We start from the raw sequence: 20,632 nt of genomic DNA on the forward strand, positions 1-20,632 counted from the left end.
ACAGAATCGTTTAATTCTGGTTTTATTTCCATTTCTCTGCTCCTCAAACAGAACAGAAAAATAGAGATGGTTAACTGAGCCTAATGGCAGTATAACGAGGCTGTCATTCAGAAAGTCCATTCAGAGAAAGTCAGGAAGGCAAGGACGCATCACACACCAAGATTCCACAATCCACAGTCTATCTAAATTGGGACCAGGGGGCCCATGTGGAATAAGACTTATGAGATGTCATTGGAGGTTCCCATTTCCTAGAGTGCTAACTATATTTTTTTAGGTCTCAACCCCTATGGCTCTAGAGGGGGTCCACATAACCCCTTTGAAATGTGGTAAAAAGATGACAAACAGGATGCTTGATGGAATGCACTTTTTGGTCCTCGAGGGAGCACACCAGTTCTTTTTCATTAATGACCAGCTTCAATAAAGTTACACATATGTCACGTTTTTATTTTTCATTTAAATTGTGAGAATTCGAATTTACAGTTTGCTGTTTTACTGTTATAGCAGCAGGATGCGCCACTTCTAGCCAGCCTATAGTGAGACCCTACTGAAAATGCATTAGCATCTACTGTGGTACTGAAATGCATTGGCATCCTTGAGTAAAATAATAACATTTTATGTAACTGTTACCAACACCAAAGGGAGCTCGGTGCATACAGATTGAGGCCTCGTTCACACAAGCGCATAAAAGACCCCAAAGTAACCCGCGCAAAAATAAACAACGGTAACTGCACAAAAATAGCATCAATGAACGTTTTTCCACAAAGTTGTTTAGCGTAAAATGCGTTCATTTGCACGAGGGAATTTGTACAGCTAAAAGCATAGCAGCGCACAATGCAGGAAACGGGTGCTGCTGCTCCAAGAGGGAAGAGAGAGAATGAAGAAAAACCCCACGGGGCTTTCATTCATCGTTGGGGACTCCCTTCATCTCAGTGGGGATGGAGGGTTTTCCCAGCAGTTGAGCTGGAGGAATTTCCCTCAGGGGAAAGAAAAAGCAAGATGAAGGGAGTCCCCGGGGAACTCCCTTCATCGCCAAGGACTCCCTTCATCTCAGCACGATATCAGCATTCTACTGCAGAGGAGAATAACAGCTTTACCAGCAGCGCGTAGAGAAGGAATTCCCCTGTAGGTGAGAACGAGGGAATCCGAGAGAGAGGGGACAGGGCCACAGGGCTTCCCGGAGAGCAGGGGACATAGAGGGCATGACTAGAGAGAGGGGGTGGGACTGAAAGAGGTTCTCCAAGGGTTTTTCCCACAGCAAGAAGAGAGAGGGCGGGGATAGAGGGGAAGCCCTGTAGCCCCGCTCCCCTCTCTCCCAACTCTCGCAGAGAAGAGGGTTCCCCCGGGGCTTTCCTTCCTCTCTCTTTCTTCCCACCAAAGAGAGAGAGAGGTTCCCCTGCAGAGGAATTTCTTCTCTCCCAGAAAGCTGAACATCACATTTTAAATGTCTCCCTGTGAACTCCTGTTATTCCCCTCATCCCCATGGGGGCAAAACCAGTAGCTTACAGAGGGACATTAAAATATGCTTCTGTGTTTAGTGGTGTGGTAGAACCACCTCCCCCTTATCTCTCTTTGTCTCCCATTCCGATTGTTTAGAAGTTTACACTAAAGAATTGTAATGTTTACCTAATCAACCTCCCCCTTGTTATCCAGCTCCTATAGGAGTCTATGAAAACTCCTGCACTTTGCGCACCAAAGATAGGTCAGGTCCCATCTTTTTACGCTGATGGGAATTTCAGTTGCTGAACTTCAATCGCGCATGTCCTTTTTTTTTAGGTGCGCTTCTTTTACGCGCTAAAAATTCTTTCGGCTGAACGTTTCCGCAGGAAACCATTGGCTCTAATAGCCGCGCTTTTTGTGCGTGGCTAACTTCGGCATGCGTTGTGCGCTCATGTGAACGAGGCCTTATATAGCTTGTTATAAGTTAAAACAAAAACAAAAAAAATTGAAGGATTCCTTAATGAGAAATTACAAGGTTTTTTTTGCTGATTTTTCCTTTAATAGTCAATGACATCAAAATTGGTGATACGTGTGGGATCCTAGGCACAGGATCCACCCAACAATTAAAAAAGACACTTTAACTTGCCAAAATACAATAAAAAGTCACCATAGTGGTGCTCCTACCCACTGCACTTGTCAGAAGGTGGCAATCTGTAGGTATTTAAGGGGATGCCCTACATTGAAGCCACATTACATCCAATAATCTTATAATAGAGAATGCAATTAGATGACGATGTAACTGTACCTACATTCTGCTGCTCAGGATAGATTCGGTGATACATTTTTGACAGTGCGGGTCCAATTACTGGGTCGCCAGTTCCCCATTCCTCCCCCCAAGTGTGTCCCCAGGGGAAGAAGAGTCATACTGACTAGTGGTCAAGCATACAACTCTGTACAAGGTACAAAGACAGCCACAAAAGTGGCGAAATAACCCCTTGTACACCATGATCAATGCTGGTGTTCATAAAACGTAGCGGGCTTTTTGTAAACTCCATGAGGATGCACCGTGGCACAGCTGGTCTGCATGCAGCAGTTTATGGCAGCCGGTTCTGGGTCCATAGGTATTTGCTCAGTTTTGTTGGACATTCTTAGATTTGCCTTAGACTGGCTGACACGGGTGAGGTACATAGTGAGATCCGCGGCGATAAATCACATGCGGAGCTTGCATGAAACGCTTTCCATAGGATAACTATGGAAAGCACAGCCTACCACACACGAGCAGAGAATCATAGTGATTTTCCGCTAGTGTGATTAAAATCGCAGCATGCCGCGATTTGTCATGATTCTCCGCGGTGAGCCTATTATTAATATAGGCTCATTACGGAGACCTTTTAGCGCTCACCCCTCCTCCCCCACGGCGGAATTTCGCTAGTTATATTCCATCGCAGCTGTGGACAGGCGGCCTTAATAACTACTTTTATACTTATCCATGCCGATATGATATAATAAAGATAAATGACATTATATTACAGCATAACAATTATATATATATTTTTTCTATTATATTACAGCATAATAAGAAATATCTGCATTCAAATTCTTTGTGGGGAATAATATGAGATTAAAACTTTTGCAATAAGAAATAAATAAAGTAAGTAAAAAGTTGATTTTAAAAAATCCAAATCCATGAGCAATATACAAATGATATTAAATATTAGTCTTCATAAATCAAATAATAACCTGTACACTAATCACAGTGTATATTTATAGTAATGACTGATAAGCTTTAAAAAAAACACTTGTGATACCGACTAACAGCTAATGTATTTCTCCCGCAAAGGGCACCTAATGAAAGTTAAACTTTTTCTGTAAAGAGCAGGAGAACAGTTACAAGCACTGAAGTACTTTTAGGTAAAAACTTTAAAAAGTTACCATAAGGGCTCTTTTACCCAGGCACAATACGCAGAGGATAGAACCATTGATCACTATGGGTTTGTTCACATTTCCGTATTTTGCACACGCATTTCAGGCTCACAAAAAAAAAAAAGCAGCATGCTCTACTTTTCTGAAATGAACATGCCCTGAGGGGAAAAAAAACTGTAAAATACACTGATACACATGCAAGAAGACGTTGTTGTTTTCACCAAATCGCAGTGCTGAGTATACGCTCGTGTGACGGAGCCATAAGATTTACAGCCACAAGTCCCAGCCCAACTTCAGGTGTAGTGATCTAAACTAACAAAATCATAGGGATCTATGGTGCTGTTAATTAGTTATTAGATCCAGAGCCTGGACTTGCAGCCTTAAAGTGACCCTCTGGTCCTGAAGAAACAAAGATGGCGGCATCGCTTTTCTGACCTACAGGTACACACTGTGCATTAGTATGCATCATTAATCTAAGACACTAGACACATTACTTTGATTGGGCAGTGCTGCACACATGAGCAGCACTGGCCAGTCAGATCAGCATATAGTGTCTGAGGGTATGTCCGAGGGTATGTTCACATAGGGCAGATTTGTTGTAGAGTGTCTGCAGCGAACATTCCACAACAGATCCGCAGCGCAAAATCCAGGTTTTTTAACACGGAACTTGGTGCAGAATTCACCCTCTCTATTAAAGAGGTGGAATCTGCACCGAAAATCCGCTGCTATAAATGACACACTAAGGAATTAAAATCCGCACTACATGTCCATTTCCTCTGCAGATTTTTTCCACAGTCTGAGAACGAGATTTTTCAAATTTGATACAATTTTTTGCTGCTGTAAATACCGCCCGGTGTGAATATACCCTTAGGGCTCATGTCCACGGGCAAAATGAGATTTAAAATCCGCAGCGGATCTCCCGCGTGCGGATCCGCACCCCATAGGGATGCATTGACCACCCGCGGGTAGATAAATACCCGCGGATGGTCAATAAAAAGGAATTTAAAAAATCTGGAGCATGAAAAAAAACGTGCCATGCTCCATTTTAGTTCGGATCACGCTCCGGATGGCCCCCATAGACCTCTATGGGTGTGGGAGATCCGCTGCGGATTGTAAATACTAATTTATCGGGTGCATGAGATCCGCTGCGGATTTAACCCCTTCCCGCTCCAGGACGTACCGGTACGTCCTCGGAGCATGGTACTTACCGCAACAGGACATACCGGTATGTCCTGGGGATAGTGCGAGATCACATAAGATCCCGCGCTATCCTGCAGCGGGAGCCGGCTGTCAGTCACGGCCGGCGTCCCGCTGCAACAGCGGGGGGGGGGGGGGGCATGCCCCCCCCCTGCTGTTAACCCCTTCTCTGCCGCGATCTAAGTAGATCGCGACAGGGAAAGAGTTGACAGAGAGATCGCGCTCCCTCGGTGTCTCCGGCCGGCTCTCGCGAGAGCCCGGCCTGTCGCCATGGCAACAGGACGCCAGAAAATAAGCCCACATAGAGCTCCGTATTTAGAAAAATAAAAAAGTTACAGGACTTGGAATGCAGCTTTTTTTTCACGCGCAGATGCAAAAATGCCATCCGCGTGCATACACGCGTGAAAAAAAACACATCCGCGTGTCATCCGCATGCAATAAAATACAATAAAATACTATTTTAAGCTCATCCGCACTGCATCCGCGGCCCAAATCCGCGTTACAAATCCGGAGCAGATTTGATTTTCCCCGTGGACATGAGGCCTTAGACTACTGATGCATACTAAAACACAGTGTGCATCAGGTAGTCAGAGAAGTGGTGCAGCCATGTTTGTTCCTCCAGGATCGGAGGGTCACTTTAATATGAAATGGCCCCCTATTACACTTGTGTGAAATTGACCTGAATGTATTTATACAAATTGTTGTTCACAACAGAATAATGAGCCAAAAATCCTGAAATATTTCACTCATGTAAATACATCCTAACAATACATGGGTATTCTGCGGCCGGCATACGTATAGTACTGTAAATCTACTGTTGCTGCTTAGTTTACTGCCTGGTGTATGTTATGTACTGATAAGAATACATATTTAAAGTAATAATAAAGTTGGATTATAAACGACAGCATAAAAAATATGTCAAATGACCAGACGACGGCTGCGGGATTTGAACCCCTGAGGGAATTTGGTCATGCTTCTGATGACAAGAAGTTATCACTGAGCTATTGCTCATAGCTGTGCTCTTTACTAGGTGCAGCAGGTTAACGTCAGTCACTTTCATAAACCAGTGAGTCACTGGTAATGTTCCCTGCAGCTGGGGAGCTGAGCAGCTACATTGTAATTGTGTTCAAGATGTGCCATCCGAAAAACCTACAAGAGAATTGGAGTGGCACAGTATATTTGTAGAACCAGTCAGAATAGTGAAAAAGCTGCTTGGCAGCACTTCTCACCATTACTATTATTTATTTTCTTCAGGGGTGCTGTATATGTGAAGAGGGTTTAAGTACATCAGCTGAGGCAAAATCAAGTCCAACAAACAGGAGTTATATCAGTGACCTCTACGAATTATACAGAGGGAGAGAGGACCCTGTCCACGAAGGCTTACAATCTACAAAGGAGGGGAAGGAGACAGGAGATGAGGGTTGAAGCTGCTCATATAGTGGTGGCAGCAGAGCCGCAGTAGGTTATGCATTTTGCTGAAGATCTGGGTTTTCAGGTTGTTTTTGAAGGTTTCAAGGGTTGGAAATGTCTAATTGGATGGTGTAGTGTGTTCCAGAGAATGGGGGAAGCACTGGAGAAATCTCTGAGATGACTGTGTGAGGAGCGGACAAGGAGTGTAAAGAAGAAGGCCTTGTAAGGACAGGAGATAATATGTGGGGAGGTTTTGGTAGATTAGGTCTGAGGTGTATGGATGGAGGAGGTTAGATATAGGAGATTATGTATGAGGAGAGAACGGGAGATTAGGTCAGAGATGTATGAGGGGCCAGGTTGTGGATTGGAGATTATGTATGAGGAGGTAACAGAAGATTAGGTCAGAGGTGCATGGAGGGGATAGGTTGTGGACCGGAGATTATGTATGAGGAGATAATGGGAGATTAGGTCAGAGATGTATGGAGCGGAGAGATTGTAGACCAGAAATTATGTAAAGGGAGGTAGTGGAAGATTAAATTAGAGGTGTATGGTGGGGTATAGGTTGTGGACTGTCTTGCATGTCATTAGTAATGTTTTGAGCTTGAATCTCTGCACAATGGGCAGCCAGCGAAGAGATTGGCAGAGTGGAGATGCAGGATATCAATGAGGGAAAAAGTGGATTAGACATCCAGCAGATTTGAGGATGGATTGTAAAAATGGAAGATTGTTAGATGGGAGGCCACAGAGGATGATGTTGCAGTAGTCTAGGCAGGGTAGGGCCAGAGACATCACCAGAACAGGGGGACCTAAGACCCCTGATTTCTGTATTGGTGCCTCAGATCCGTGGCTGGGAGTAACATTCAACTGTATCAACGTCCACAGCAAATTTCCTAGCTGAAATTAGTGTCTGCATGCCGTATGAACATAACCCTTATATGTACTGTGTGCTGCAGCAGATGACAAAACATAATAAAGGCACAATTTTAGTATAGGCAAAGGCCAGGAACATAATATTTATCAAAACACATTTCAGCCTAAAACACATGATTATTACAGTATTCGGTTTCTTATAAAAAGCTGTATTTTACAAATAGCCATTATGAGCTTCAGTTTTTTGTTGTCATTGTAGATAATGGTTTCCCTGAATTTGACAGGAAAGATGCTTATAATGGAAATTCTTTAGAAAAAAAGGAATGAAAATAAAATGTGTTCCACTTCAAGCTCCATAAGTAACAAATGACTGGCATAACAAAGCTACGACTACAGTAATTCCCAGCACTAAGACACTTTAACGTGAATAATACATGGACACTTTCCCAAGTTATTCTAGTCAAAATATAGTTAGGTAGGGGCGCAAAAAGTGGAAAAAATGTAAACCTGAGGGCCATTGATTTGAATAATCGGATGTAATACTAGATATTAGCAGCAGAAGATATTAGCTGCTGTAGCAGCAGAAATAAGTCGCAACGACTGGCTGGCAGAGGGACACAAACTGTGTCATGGATGAGTTACTGTTATGTGACAGTATGTATTTTGATGATTGTTCCTTATAAATCTTTTGGACTTCTACAGCTTATAAGTAATTTCATTGAGACTCGGCGATATATATATTTTGCTTATACTGTATATATTTCCATCGCTATTTTGACACCTAGTGGCCAAACTGTATCATTAACATTATTGTATTGTAGTACATGCTATAGGAACTGTTGGGCAGATCCTCAAGACTGTTCAGATCATTTTGCTGTAAGGCATAGTGAGTTCTCTGGTGTATTATATTGTGCCAAGACCAGCCAACGTGGCACTGTGAAATGTACACACACCATGTTTGATGGGAAGTTGTACATTAATTGGTCCAACAGTATGGAAAAGTACAAGCATTCATGCTGCATTAAGAGTTGAGTAAGAGACTAAATATGGGGCTTCTTACATAGCGCTGAAAGTTGTGATGCAGTTACTGTAGCAGTAGAGTGTGCAGCAAGTGTCAGGTGTGGCTACAACTGGCTACAAGGGACTAACAGAGAGCAGAAGGCATCAACTATGTCACTCTACATGATGCAGGTGGAGAAAGGCTGGCACGGCCCACCTCTAAGACTCAGAGTTTAGCTTTGAGTCAAACTGCAAATCGGTTTGGGCAGCATAAATCTTTTGACAGAGTAACTAAACTTTTAATCTTTTTTCATAAATCAATACTGCAAGTGAATAAAAGAAACTTTGTAATATTCCTTATTACAGAAAAGTGTTTTTTTTTCTCTACTTAGAGGGGTTCTTTCATCTTGAGTTTTCATTCTTGGTAGCAGCCCATAGTTATGGCATGAATGGCGGTATATCAGCACCACCGCTGCATTCACTTCAAAGGGACGGATAGAGATAACTGAGCATTGGATCTCAGCAATCTCTGGCAGTCCCATTGAAGTGAATGGAGCAGTGGTGTGCACGTGTGGCCACTGCTGTCAAAACTTCAAGACAGGTTGGGAGCAATATCTTGGGATCAGTTGGACCCATATAGAGATGTGAATACTTTAAAAGCCACTTCTCCTACCACTGCCTCCTGCACTGATCACTCACTCTAAATCTACTGATAATATCCGCTCATAAAAGTCCCTACAAAGACAGGTCAGATAACAGCTGCAGCCCACATATTTCTATAGAAAGGAGAGGCAAGAGACGAGGAGTGCTGCTGGAGGGAGATAGAGGAGGAGAGATTCACGCAGAGATGCGATGGCAGTTTGTGATAAATATTTTGCCCCACCCCTGTTTTAGATTCACAGCTACATTGCTCAGTACTGCTGTATAATGTCCTCCATGCTGCTGCTGCTTCTGAGGTGTATTACAGAAAGTTAAGAGTCAGAATCTCCTCTTCTCTATCTGTACTATATGTGTGAGATATTATAGCAGCAGTTTCCTCCCATCAGTTCAGGGAAATCTGACAATTAGAGTTGGAGCCAACAGAAGGGGCTAAAATATACAGTATACGGGTCAGAAATTATTTTACTACTCATGTGGAGACAGTTTATTTTGAAAATTCATCTAAAATTTTAGTTACACTTTAAGTAAATTATATCTCTTCACTGAGCAATTGTGTGAGATTATTTATTCCTTATTCCCAAAATATACTGTAAAACACTAGCACTTTAGTCTGTGAGGCAAGTGTTGAGGCACTTATTACACTCAGTGTTAGTGTCTGCCTCAACAGTTTTCTGACACTATTGCCGTTTCCATAAGGGGGTTGTCCAATTGTAAACTATTGCTAGCCAATCCTCAGGAAAAGTCATCAATAGTAGATCAGCTGTTCTCTGGGCAGGTGGGCTCATGCACTAAGCTTATTTCTGCCTGAAGCAGAAAGTCCCATTCTCACTACAGGGGTATGTCTTGGAATTATAGGTCAAGTTTTCATCCATTTCAATGGGAACCTGGCCTGCAATACCAAGCTGTGCCACTGCAGTGAGAACAGAGCTGTTTGCTTCCTGCACACATGAGCTCAGAGCACCAACCCAGAGAACAGCTGATCGGAGGGGGTCCTCGGAGATAGACCACCGCTGATCTATTGATGAGCTACCTGAGGATAGTTCATCAATAATTTACAGCTAGATAAACCCTCTAGGTGTAAATAAAAAGTGGTGTGGGGTTCAAAACGTGGTGGTGGTGAACTAAAGCGGATAAAGTTCCTTAATGCAGTGCAAAACATTGAAAACCCAAATATCATATTATTTGCTTTACGGTAATTATAATGGTTACTCATAGTTCCATAGAGAATTATCCTTAGACATGTGCTCTGTAAATGTGAGCCGAGAATCGATGTTACTGTCCATTCCCTTTCTTATTTTAAAGCCATCATGACTACTGACCTTAGCTAAGGCTTAAGAAGTCTGTAGTTACATATATTGATATTTTTCCAGGATGTTTTGTAGTTTTCTGAGTTATTACTGCGCCCTTGGCGTAATTTTTTGTCAGTGCAGCTATTCCTAGGAAGAATCAGCAAGGTTCCACATCTTCTCCATTTATAAATCATGGCTCTCACTGCAGTTCCATAGAGATTTAGAGATTTTTTTTTAACCATTTGCAACTAATATATTTAAAGGGGTTATCCGAGACTACGAAATTGATACCTATGTTTAGGATAGGCCATCAGTATCAGACAGGTGAGGGTCTGACTCTTTGCACACCCACCAATTAGCCAGAAGGGGCCACAAGTTAAAAAAAAAAAAAAAAATCTTGTTATTTGTATAGCGGCAACTTATCCTGCAGCTCTTTCTCGTAATTTAATTATTACCTCCCCACCAAGCTGGGTACTCCTTTTACCGACCTCGTAAGGATGGAAGACTGATCCAACCTTGAGCCGGCTACCTGAACCATCTGGGGATTGACCTTGCAACCTTCAGGTCATGAGTGAGAGCTTAAGACTGCATTTCTGCCGCCTTAACACTCTGCACCACAGTGTTTACCAGGTGCACCACTGTATTTTTAGTAGTTGCTGTGCTTAATATTGCAGTTCCTTGTTCTTAAAGCGGGACTAAGCTGTAATACAAAACGAAGTAACTACTAAAAGAACAGAGCTACACCTGGTAAGTAATGAAGGGGATGCAGTGCCCACCTTTTCAATCAGCTGTGCAATAGAAGTTTTGGGAATACCCCACTGATTTCATATTGATGGCTTATCCTAAGGTTAGGCTATCAATTTTGCGGTTTTACATAACCCCATAGATGAGCAAAGTGAAGCTGTTCACAAAAAGAAAAGTTCATCTGCGTATGCACTGGCTGATAATCGCATGGGACTTTGCTGCACTACATGGATGATGCCTATAGCGTAATCCACCTTGGAGAAACCTAGAGGGGTGGGCTCTATGCTGAACAGGCTGCTAGCAGAGATACTCCGGCATACCTAACGGACCAGTCTGTATCATTTACTTACAGCGTATGAGGGGTTTGGAGACCCATTACTCAGGTATGCTGCTATTAGGAGACAAAACAGAACACTATATAAAAGGCTGCTCTTGGATTCAATTACAGAAATCTGCTGATGGGTTCCTTTTCCCACTTTATTAACCAGAGTGTTTGTGCATCTTTTATTGATTTTGTACACAGAGTGGTTGAATAGCCCTAATTTTTGGGGTCCTACCCAAATACATATTGCGCTTTTTTCATGGGATTCAAGAGTGTTTTTTTCATTCAATTTTTATAGTAATTCTGTTTTCTCTCTTTTACTTATATTAGGGGTAAATCCTGCCAAAGGTACCAAAAATGTATTTTTTTTTTATTTTGTATATAGCAAATTCAGACTAAAAAGATCAAAACACAAACCATTGCATTGCTTTTTCGTTAAAACTTATCATTTCAGTAGATTTCTACACAGTATATCCACTAAGATGTTACAGAAATAACTCTGGGATTATTCAAACTTTACAGTGCAGTTTTCCACTGTAATTTGTGCATCCATTGTAAAGGAAAACAGTCGTCTGCGTTGACAGGCAATGCTGATTTGGGCCTGCCAGGGGGCACACGGCATTCATACAAATAGTCATATCAGCATTAGGTCCAATGGAGACAACAATTTTGCTGTCTTTTCTCTATCTAGCCCACAGCCAGAAAGAAAGATGGGCAGACTAGATGGATTCCTGGAGCGCCATTGTGAGGGGGCATTATTCATGCATTAGTAAAATACTGATAATGATATATATTTTTTTATACACTGACATAACTATAGCTACTTATAGGAATGTTGCAAACATATTTGGCAGAGCATCCATGGAAACAGAATGCATAAATAGAACTGCACACGGATTTCAGCCATTCAGATTGTATAAAAAACAACATTATTTACATGAATCTTATTTATAAAACTAATCTATACAGGAAATCAGGAGCTTGACAGTTATAAAGAATTAGATCATTTCCTCATTTCCCACTCTGCCTTATGAATTAACAGTTGACAGTTCATAGATTCGTATACACACCTGCTCTAGCACACCAGAAGTCTTGCTGTGTTTTTCTGCACCCGTGACAAAGATACAGTTTGGCGTGCAGCCCCCCTTCCTCGTTAACTTAACATAACGTCCTCCTTTGTGCCTTCTGCAGTGATAGTGTCCTCCTTAGTGCCTCCTCTACAATGATAGTGTCCTCTTTTGTGCCTCTTCCACAGTGATAGTGTCCTCATTTGTGCCCCTCTACAGTGATAGTGCCCTCATTTGTGCCCCTCTACAGTGATAGTGTCCTCCTTTGTGCCTCTTCGCAGTATTAGTGTCCTCCTTTGATCCTCCTCCACAGTGACAGTGTCCTCCTTTGAGCCTCCCCCACAGTGATAGTGTCCTCCGTTGTGCCCCTCTACAGTGATAGTGTCCTTATTTGTGCCCCTCCACAGTGAGAGTGTCCTCCTTTGATTCTCCTCCACAGTGACAGTGTCCTCCTTTGAGCCTCCCCCACATTGATAGTGTCCTCCTTTGAGCCTCCTCCACAGTGATAGTGTCCTCCTATGTGCCCCCTTCACAGTGTTAGATCTCTTACCTACTCGTGAGAATTTTCATTTCCTGTACTGTAGAAAAAAATGCAAGAAACTCCCCCAACAGCACAGCCTAGAGTCCGACTCTTCCCAGGCATGTGACTGATCACATGCGCATAATGACATCAAAGGTCTTTCAGCTCCTCCATCAGCCTTCTTGTACATGTGACTGATCACATGGTCAGGAGTGGTAACATCTCTCCTTAGGCAGAGCACCTATAAGGTGAGTGAGAATACTTATAAGACCATCCATGCTCCTCTGGATAATATGCAAATAAGGAAGACAGAACAATACCTCTGGAGCACCATCTATTGGATAACAGCATTCCTTCAAATCAATGCTTTATCCTTTATATAAGTCAGTAGAAAAATGACTGGGAATTGAAAACCAAGCCAGAATCCGTACACAGACAGCTGTTTCGGGGTGTTTGCCCCTCACTAGTGTGCAGTAGTATCCTGGCTTGGCTAGTGAGAGGACTGTGACGTACTCACATGGTCATCACATCAAAGATTCTGCCTCCTTTGGCTGGACTGGCAACCCCCTTTTCTCGTTGCCCCAAGTACACACGTTATGCCCCTGTGTCACACAGTTGCAACAATCTGCAGGAGTAAGATATCTCTGTGGTCAACGCTGTAATTAGCTTCACCCAGGACAAAGATTCAGTTTGCTACCAGTTCAGTACCGAAGGCAGAGTGACTTTTTGGTGTCCCCTGCCCAGCATCCCAACACCTATAACCTGGGGCACATGGCCTGCCCTGCAAACTATGCTGCTGCCTCTGGATCCTTCTGATAGGCAGGGAACAAGGTGATTAGAATTTTGGGCTGCCATATGCACTTTTACTTCAACAGTAGCTGGATTTTCAGCTTTTTCCCAGAGTATACTTTTAACCCAAAATTAAACCTAGATTTGGGAAGTGCCAGCGTCAGTATGGCTCTCCGTTCACCTTCTGCCTTGATGCGGCAGCAACATTTTCCTAGATTCAAGTAAAATACATTAAATAAATTGGCAAGCATTTCACTTAAGGTATATACGCTTCATTTACTCGTACCATAGACATAGAGATATTTCAGGGGTAATTGAACAATTAACATTTTAGTCTAGTGCTTTGTAAAACTCATTGAGCCTTGTCCTGTAAAGTTTAAATACCAATAATTCATAAACCTTTACTTAGAAATCCTGACAACGATCATCTCTTACTTGATAGCACATATCTCGGGCTTGTTTGGGTCCGCACAGTTAAAGGCGAGGGGCTCTGAATACATTCATAAACTATTCTAGTGGGTCTGATAAAGAAAATTACCCTGAAAATGTGTCTCCCTAATGTAAAATACAATGGAGTAAAAAAAATCTGAAATTCACAGCCTGTGTCTTTCTGCTGAACTTTATCCAAAAGTTTATTGCAGATTGGATATATAGGTTTTTCCATGTTATTGCCTGAATGACTTCCCCAGTGATTTTAAAGCAAATAGCAAATCCGGAAAATGACTTTGCATAAATGGATGGGGAAGAAGATTACACTCAGCCCATTTGATGCCTCATTGCAAAGTCTTATTATGACACCCTATGAAGCTTTTACAAGGGTTCGCTCATGAGTATCATTTAAATGACTTGTGATCAATAATTTTTAGGTGATATCTTAGGATGACAAAGAAGCCATCATTTTGAGCACTCATGTCTGATGCATTTTAAACTTTCATCTATCTACAGAGATTTATAACAGATTCATACATTTGCAACATAATTTTAGAATCAAAAAAATTTAGACAAAGCTATAGAGTTGTCTGCTGTTGGGATGGATTGGACTGTCAATATCTATTATTTTTCCCAAGGATGTAACCAGTATTATTATGCTCCTTATCTAATGAATGCATGTTGAATACAGATGTAACCTTCGTGACCACAGACACTCATGTATTGTTTCCTCTTGTCAATGTCATATTTATTTTTAAAAACTTACCTGGTGAACGGCATATTAAAGGCACCTACATCATGGTTGTATTATGGTCCAGATAGACAGTGCAAAAGGCTTATGAAATCTGAATTGAATATGAGCTAAAGAGGTTTCCAGAGACATAAGTATTTCTGGCCTATAGTACAACTGCCAACCCAAAGGACTATTGACAATCAACGAGAGTCTTTATGGTTGGGCATTCACCACTTGATATTGATGACCTATCTTGAGGATATGCATATCAATATTTGTCTCAGAAAACCACATTGAAAGGGTTTTACTATGGAACGAAGTTATCCCCTATCCGGAATATAGGAGATAAATTGCTGATTGGTCCAGGCCTGACTGCTGAGACTCGCACTGGTCCTGAATGAACGGAGCGGCAGTCACACACGTGGCTGCTGCCTTAATCATTTCAATATGACTTCCAGAAATAGACAAGTGCCTCAATTTAGGTATCTCCAGGAGTCCCATTGAGGATTCATTGCAGGGGTACTGCTACTAATAGCTATTTAAACCACACAAAGTGACTGTTGGAGCGTGGCGATGTGTGCTTGATGTAAAGTTTTAGGAATCATGTCCACGGGGAAAAGAAGATTTTAAATCTGCAGTGGATCACCTGCACGCGGATCCGCACCCCATAGGGATGCATTGACCACCCGCGGGTAGATAAATACCCGCGGATGGTCAATAAAAGTGAATTTAAAAAATCCTGGAGCATGAAAAAAAATGGACATACTCCATTTAGGTGCGGGTCTCCCGCGGGTACAGCTCTCGCAGGCTTCTATTGAAGCCTATGGAAGCCATCCGGATCCGCAGGAGACCTGCGCCTGAATTAAACTCACCTGCTCAGGGCGATGCAGATCTTCCTTCCTTCGCGGCATGATCTTCTTTCTTTAGCCCGGCGAATGTACCCGGCGCATGCGCGCAGCACGCTGCCAGCGTGCCGAGCACATCCGCCGGGCAGCAGAAAGAAGATCCTGCCGCGAAGAAGAGAAGACCTGCACGGTCCACTGCGGGTAAATTTATTCTTATTTTCAGCCCTCATGTCCGCGGGGCAGGAGGGACCCGCTACGGATTCTCCATGGAGAATCCGTAGCGGGCCTGATTTTCCCCGTGGACATGAGGCCTTAAAGGGGTTCTGACACAAATAATTTTTTTATGCTTTAGCAGCCATTGTTCCCTGGTCTGCCTAATGGACCCAGGGAACCCATGGTTTAATGGCTGCTAAAGCATAAAAATCTTATACTTACCTGTTCTCCTGTTGTTGTTGACATCGGGGGGTCATCTCCCGGCAGCATATTAGCACTTTCTGCTTAGGTTAAGCAGCCTGACTAGAGCCACCTGATTGGTGCACGCTGTGCAGTCACGTGGTGCCGAAGAGCCAATCAGGTGGCTCTAATCAGCAGCGCTGCTTAACCTAAGCAGAAAGTGCTAGTATGGCTCGCGGCAGGCTCACGGACCTTAGCCCCGCCCCCGTCCCGCCTCTCCTCATTGAAAATAGTGCAGAGGGGCGGAAAGGAGGCAGAGAGGGGGCGGGAGCTCAGTTCCTGCTCTGAGGCTCTTCCATCCTCCCCCCCCTGCACACAAGGAGATCGTATATCGGTCCCGGCTGCAGAGAGAAGAACTGCGCATGCGCGGATGAGAAGGGGCTCGTTCCCGCGCCGACAAGAGCTGGCCCGACAAGAAGAGAAGATTCTTGTGGTAACCAGGGACGACGAAGGAGCAACACAGGGGGGGGCATCCCTTCAGGTAAGTCCAAAACTTCTGTTTGCTTCATTTTCCATGCACAATGTATATTACAAAGTGCATGGAAATGGGCAAACAGAAGTAATGAGACCTAATGTTTATGGCCGGACAACCCCTTTAAAGCAAACAACCGAGCGACTGTTGGAGTGTCGCAATGTGTGCTTGATGCAAAGTGTGGTTGCTTTTAATGTGTGAATTAAAAGTTTGGGGTCTTTAGAATGGATTGACAATGCTGTCCACTGTACAATGTTTGCCATGTATGCAGTCCTTGAACAAGCATTCGAGAGTGCATACTGATGTACGAGATGTGAGTGTGCTGCACATTTGAAAGCCCAGATCCTGGATCTAAATGTGCACATTGGCACCAATGGCAAAGTTAGAGGTAGGTGGAAGGTAATTAAAAACAATTTCAGGGAACTAGGATGTAAGCTTAGGGCAAGGACCTCCAAAGTAGTATTATCTAATATAATACCTATACCATGTGCCACACCAGAAAGGCAGCAGGAATTTAAAGAGGTAGCTCAAGAGTTGGTGTAGCAAAGAGGGATTTGGGTTCCTAGAGAACTGAGCCGGCATTGTTGTTGGCTACAGGCCCTACCATAGGGATGGGCTACATCTTAGAGTCGAGGGTGCAGCTGTGCTGGGGAAGAAGATGGCTGGAAGAGTGGAGGAGTGTTTGAACAAGGGAGCACAGAGATAAGTTGGGGGCTTGGCCAGAAAAGTGGTAAATGAGGTTTAACACTGATAAATGTAAGGTAATGCACATGGGCAGGAAAATGCTGTGCAAAACTGACACGGAGAAGAATTGGGGATTTTAATTAACTGTAAACTCAACTGGAGCAATCAGTGTCAGGCAGCTGCTGCAAAGACAAATAGTATAATGGAATACATCAAAAGAGGCCTAGTAGCACATGACGAGAACATTGTTCTTCCTCTTTACAAATTACTAATCAGACTACACATGGAATATTGTGGACAGTTTTGGGCACCGGTACTCAAGAAGGACATATAAGAGCTTGAGTGAGTTCAAGGGCAACTAAGTTAATAAATGGAATGGGTAGACTACAATACCCAAAGAGGTTATTAAAATTGGGGATATTTAGAAAAAAGATAGCTGAGGGGACCTAATAACTATGTATAAATATATCAGGGACAATACATAGATCTATTTCACAATCTATTTTTACCAAGGAATGTGACTAACAAGTGGGCATCCTCTACATCTGAGAACACTGAGACTATGGAACTCTCTGCCTGAGAACATGGTGATGGCAAATTCACTGAAAGAGTTTAAGAGGGGCATGGATGCAGTCCCAGAGTGGCTTACAGGGGAACAGGTGAATTCCTTGGTGGGCCCCCAGCCTCCCATACGTAGATGAAAATACAGCCACCTTACAATGCAGTCTATGGAAAATCTGGCAGCCAGGTCTTTGGAAGTGGGGATAAGGTAATATTTACATATAAATATACAGTGGGCCCTCAGAATAAATCTTACTGAAGTGCCTTTGGCCAAATGCCTAGTCGCCTTTCTTGAGAAGTAAGAGCAGTGGTGATGGCGAACTCACTAAAAGAGTTTAAGAGGGGTCTCGATGTTTTTCTTGATCATTACAATATTACATGTTATAATCACTAATTACTTCAGAAGGGGTCAGTGATCCAGGAATTATTCCAATTGCCAGATTGGAGTCAGGAAGGATTTTTTCCCCTAAAATTAGGGTCATTGGCTTCTATCTCATTTGGGTTTTTTGCCTTCCCCTGGGGTAATAGGCTGAGCTAGATAGACAGAAATCTTTTCTTCAACGTTACACTCTCTGTTACTATGTTACACATGTGCAACCACTTTTCTGGTAATGCAGGGACACTCTAGATTCCCATTCTTGGGATTGGTGAGTGTCCAGCAGTGGAAACCTACTGATGTCTTCTGATGTAGATTATAATTAAAAATGTAAATTAAAGGGATATTCCCATCTAATATACATGGGTCTCACACTTATCTCCAGATTGTTGGGTTTCCCCACACCTGTCTCACCTGATAGCCACAGACTGCCACATCCACGCAGAGAATGAATGCGGAGGTGGCTGTGCATGTGTGCAGTTTTCTGTATGTACGCCTTTGAGAATCACTGCTTGGCTTTTTTGGCTTCTTCAGTCAGATCCCAGTTGGTATCCTGTGGATATGGATATACCATAAATACCAAGAACGGGAACACCCCTTTAATGTACTACTCTTTAGATTTTATAGAAGACAACTGTCCCCCTCTTTTGTAAATAAAGCGTAAAAGATTTTACAATGAAAAATGCTTGAGCTTTCTAATATCCTTTTTGCTTTAATTCCTCATCAAGTTTAATATTTCTTGAAAGAAAACATTCTCGCTGAAACTCCATTATATCATAAAGAAAAAAAACTAACAAATAAAATAGCGCCGCTTGAAACTGTACGTTCAGGAGGCTATCATTGAGTGGTAGTTTTCTGCTATTACAGCAACTAATAAATACCCAAATTTAGGGAAAACGTCATTTATTTTGGCATTTATCCACTTTTTGTAATATGCTATTTCTTCTATGAATATTAAATAAATTGGCCTGTCTACACCAGAATCTGTGGTCTGCTTCATAAGCCATGTAAAACCTTTTAACTTTCTCTGATCTTCAGCTCAATCTGCCACAACACATATCATTAGGAAATAAAATAAAAAGGGCATCTTTTGATAATTATTTTAAATGTCCCCTTTCAGCCCTTTAAAATACTAGGAGTTATGTTAATGTGACAGCTTATTACTTAGGAAACATGACTGCATCTGAAATGTTATCTGTTTCCATCCTTGCTTTAGCAACCTTTAAAAATACATACACATGCAATAATAGGAAGAGAATTAAAACGCAGTAACATTTAAAAGGGGTAGAAGGTTAGATATTGCCTGCAGGGACAGAGGACTTTACAGTGATAAAATCCACCAGGGACACAGGGGAGAACAACATAGGTAAACTCCGCAACCTTCAGCATCGGAGACCAGCTGGTGTCACAGACGCAGGAGTCCAAAGCCTTACAATTACTATACATCCATTAGCAGATGACATATTGTAGCATTCAGAAATGTACATATTAATATATTAACATTATGTATAGATGAAGCAAATATTAACACAACATAATAACCCAATAAGGACTAAGTGCTATAGATTTACGGCGCTTTGCCCTGGGCTTTAATCCCGCGCCATTCTGACTTCTTTTATAGGCTATGCTCAATAAGCGCTTTGTTACGAATAGACAAAGTGGAAGTGCACTTTTCCATCAAGCAGTCACATGATCACTGGGTGCCTCCTGCCATGGCAGAGCTGCAGGGTCTTAGCAGACCCAGGCCAGCTATGTTAGTGACTACTGTCGCTACAGGCGAATGTTTTAACCTGTAACTGGAACTCCTATGGATACCCCAGTTACAGTGTAAAAATGTGAAGAAGAAAAAAGACAATGTGAATGACCCCTAGAGATCTTATATGACATCAAAGGCAACATAGATGTTAAAAAAAATATTTACTAAATAAGTTTTAAAAAATTAAGCAAATATTAACATAACACATTAACTCGATAGGGACCAACTGCTGTAAATTTACGGCACTTTGTCCTGGACTTTAAGCCTGTTTCACACAGGCTACAAAATCGCGCAACTAACCAATGTTAGTTTCCAACTCCTGGATAAGGCCCTACCGCTGCACCCATCCAGCCTCCAAGGACAGGGGAATTCCCCAGCCTGATACAATGTCCTTTCCTGCGCATGGACAAGAGTGATGTTGTTTTTGGAATTCTAAAAAAATACTATTTTTCAAAACCCCAACAATCTTTAACACCCATGCACATGGTGGACAACTGATGGCTGCACTCAGCTGACTATCGGAGCATCTCACATTAAATGACACCATTGAAAGGATTGTCCAAGATGTCTTTTTTTTAATGCAGAAATGTGGTAAAATGAAAAAAAAAGCTATGCTCATGGCCTTAATTGCCATCCAGTCCAGCACTACTGCGCTAATTTTCCCATCAGGCTTTGTCTACCTAGCTGCTACGATGACTGTATAACCACAAGGCTGTTGCAGTCAATCACTGGCCTCTCAGGCCAGTGATTGGTGGCAGTGGTCACATGGGGTATACAGAATGTCCCCACTGTAGCCAAGTAAACAGAACCCAGCAGGAAGGACCAGAGCAGCGGTGCTGAAGCAGCAGGGAATCAAGCCTATAAGTATATTATTTTTCCTATTTCCTGTATTTATTTAAAAAAAATATCTCAGACAACCTATTTTAGTACCATCATTAGTTCTAGTCAGTGACTTGCATAGAGGGGGAGTCTCATAGCAAGAATTAAAAAAGGGCTCCCTACTGGTACTAGCCGAAGCCATCAAACCTAAAAATCAAAATCATCTCTTCATTACCAAATAGATGTTTTTCCTGTAGATTCACATACTCCATAGGAA

Source organism: Eleutherodactylus coqui, chromosome 2 (genome assembly GCF_035609145.1).
Source record: "Eleutherodactylus coqui strain aEleCoq1 chromosome 2, aEleCoq1.hap1, whole genome shotgun sequence".
Lineage (NCBI taxonomy): Eukaryota > Metazoa > Chordata > Amphibia > Anura > Eleutherodactylidae > Eleutherodactylus > Eleutherodactylus coqui.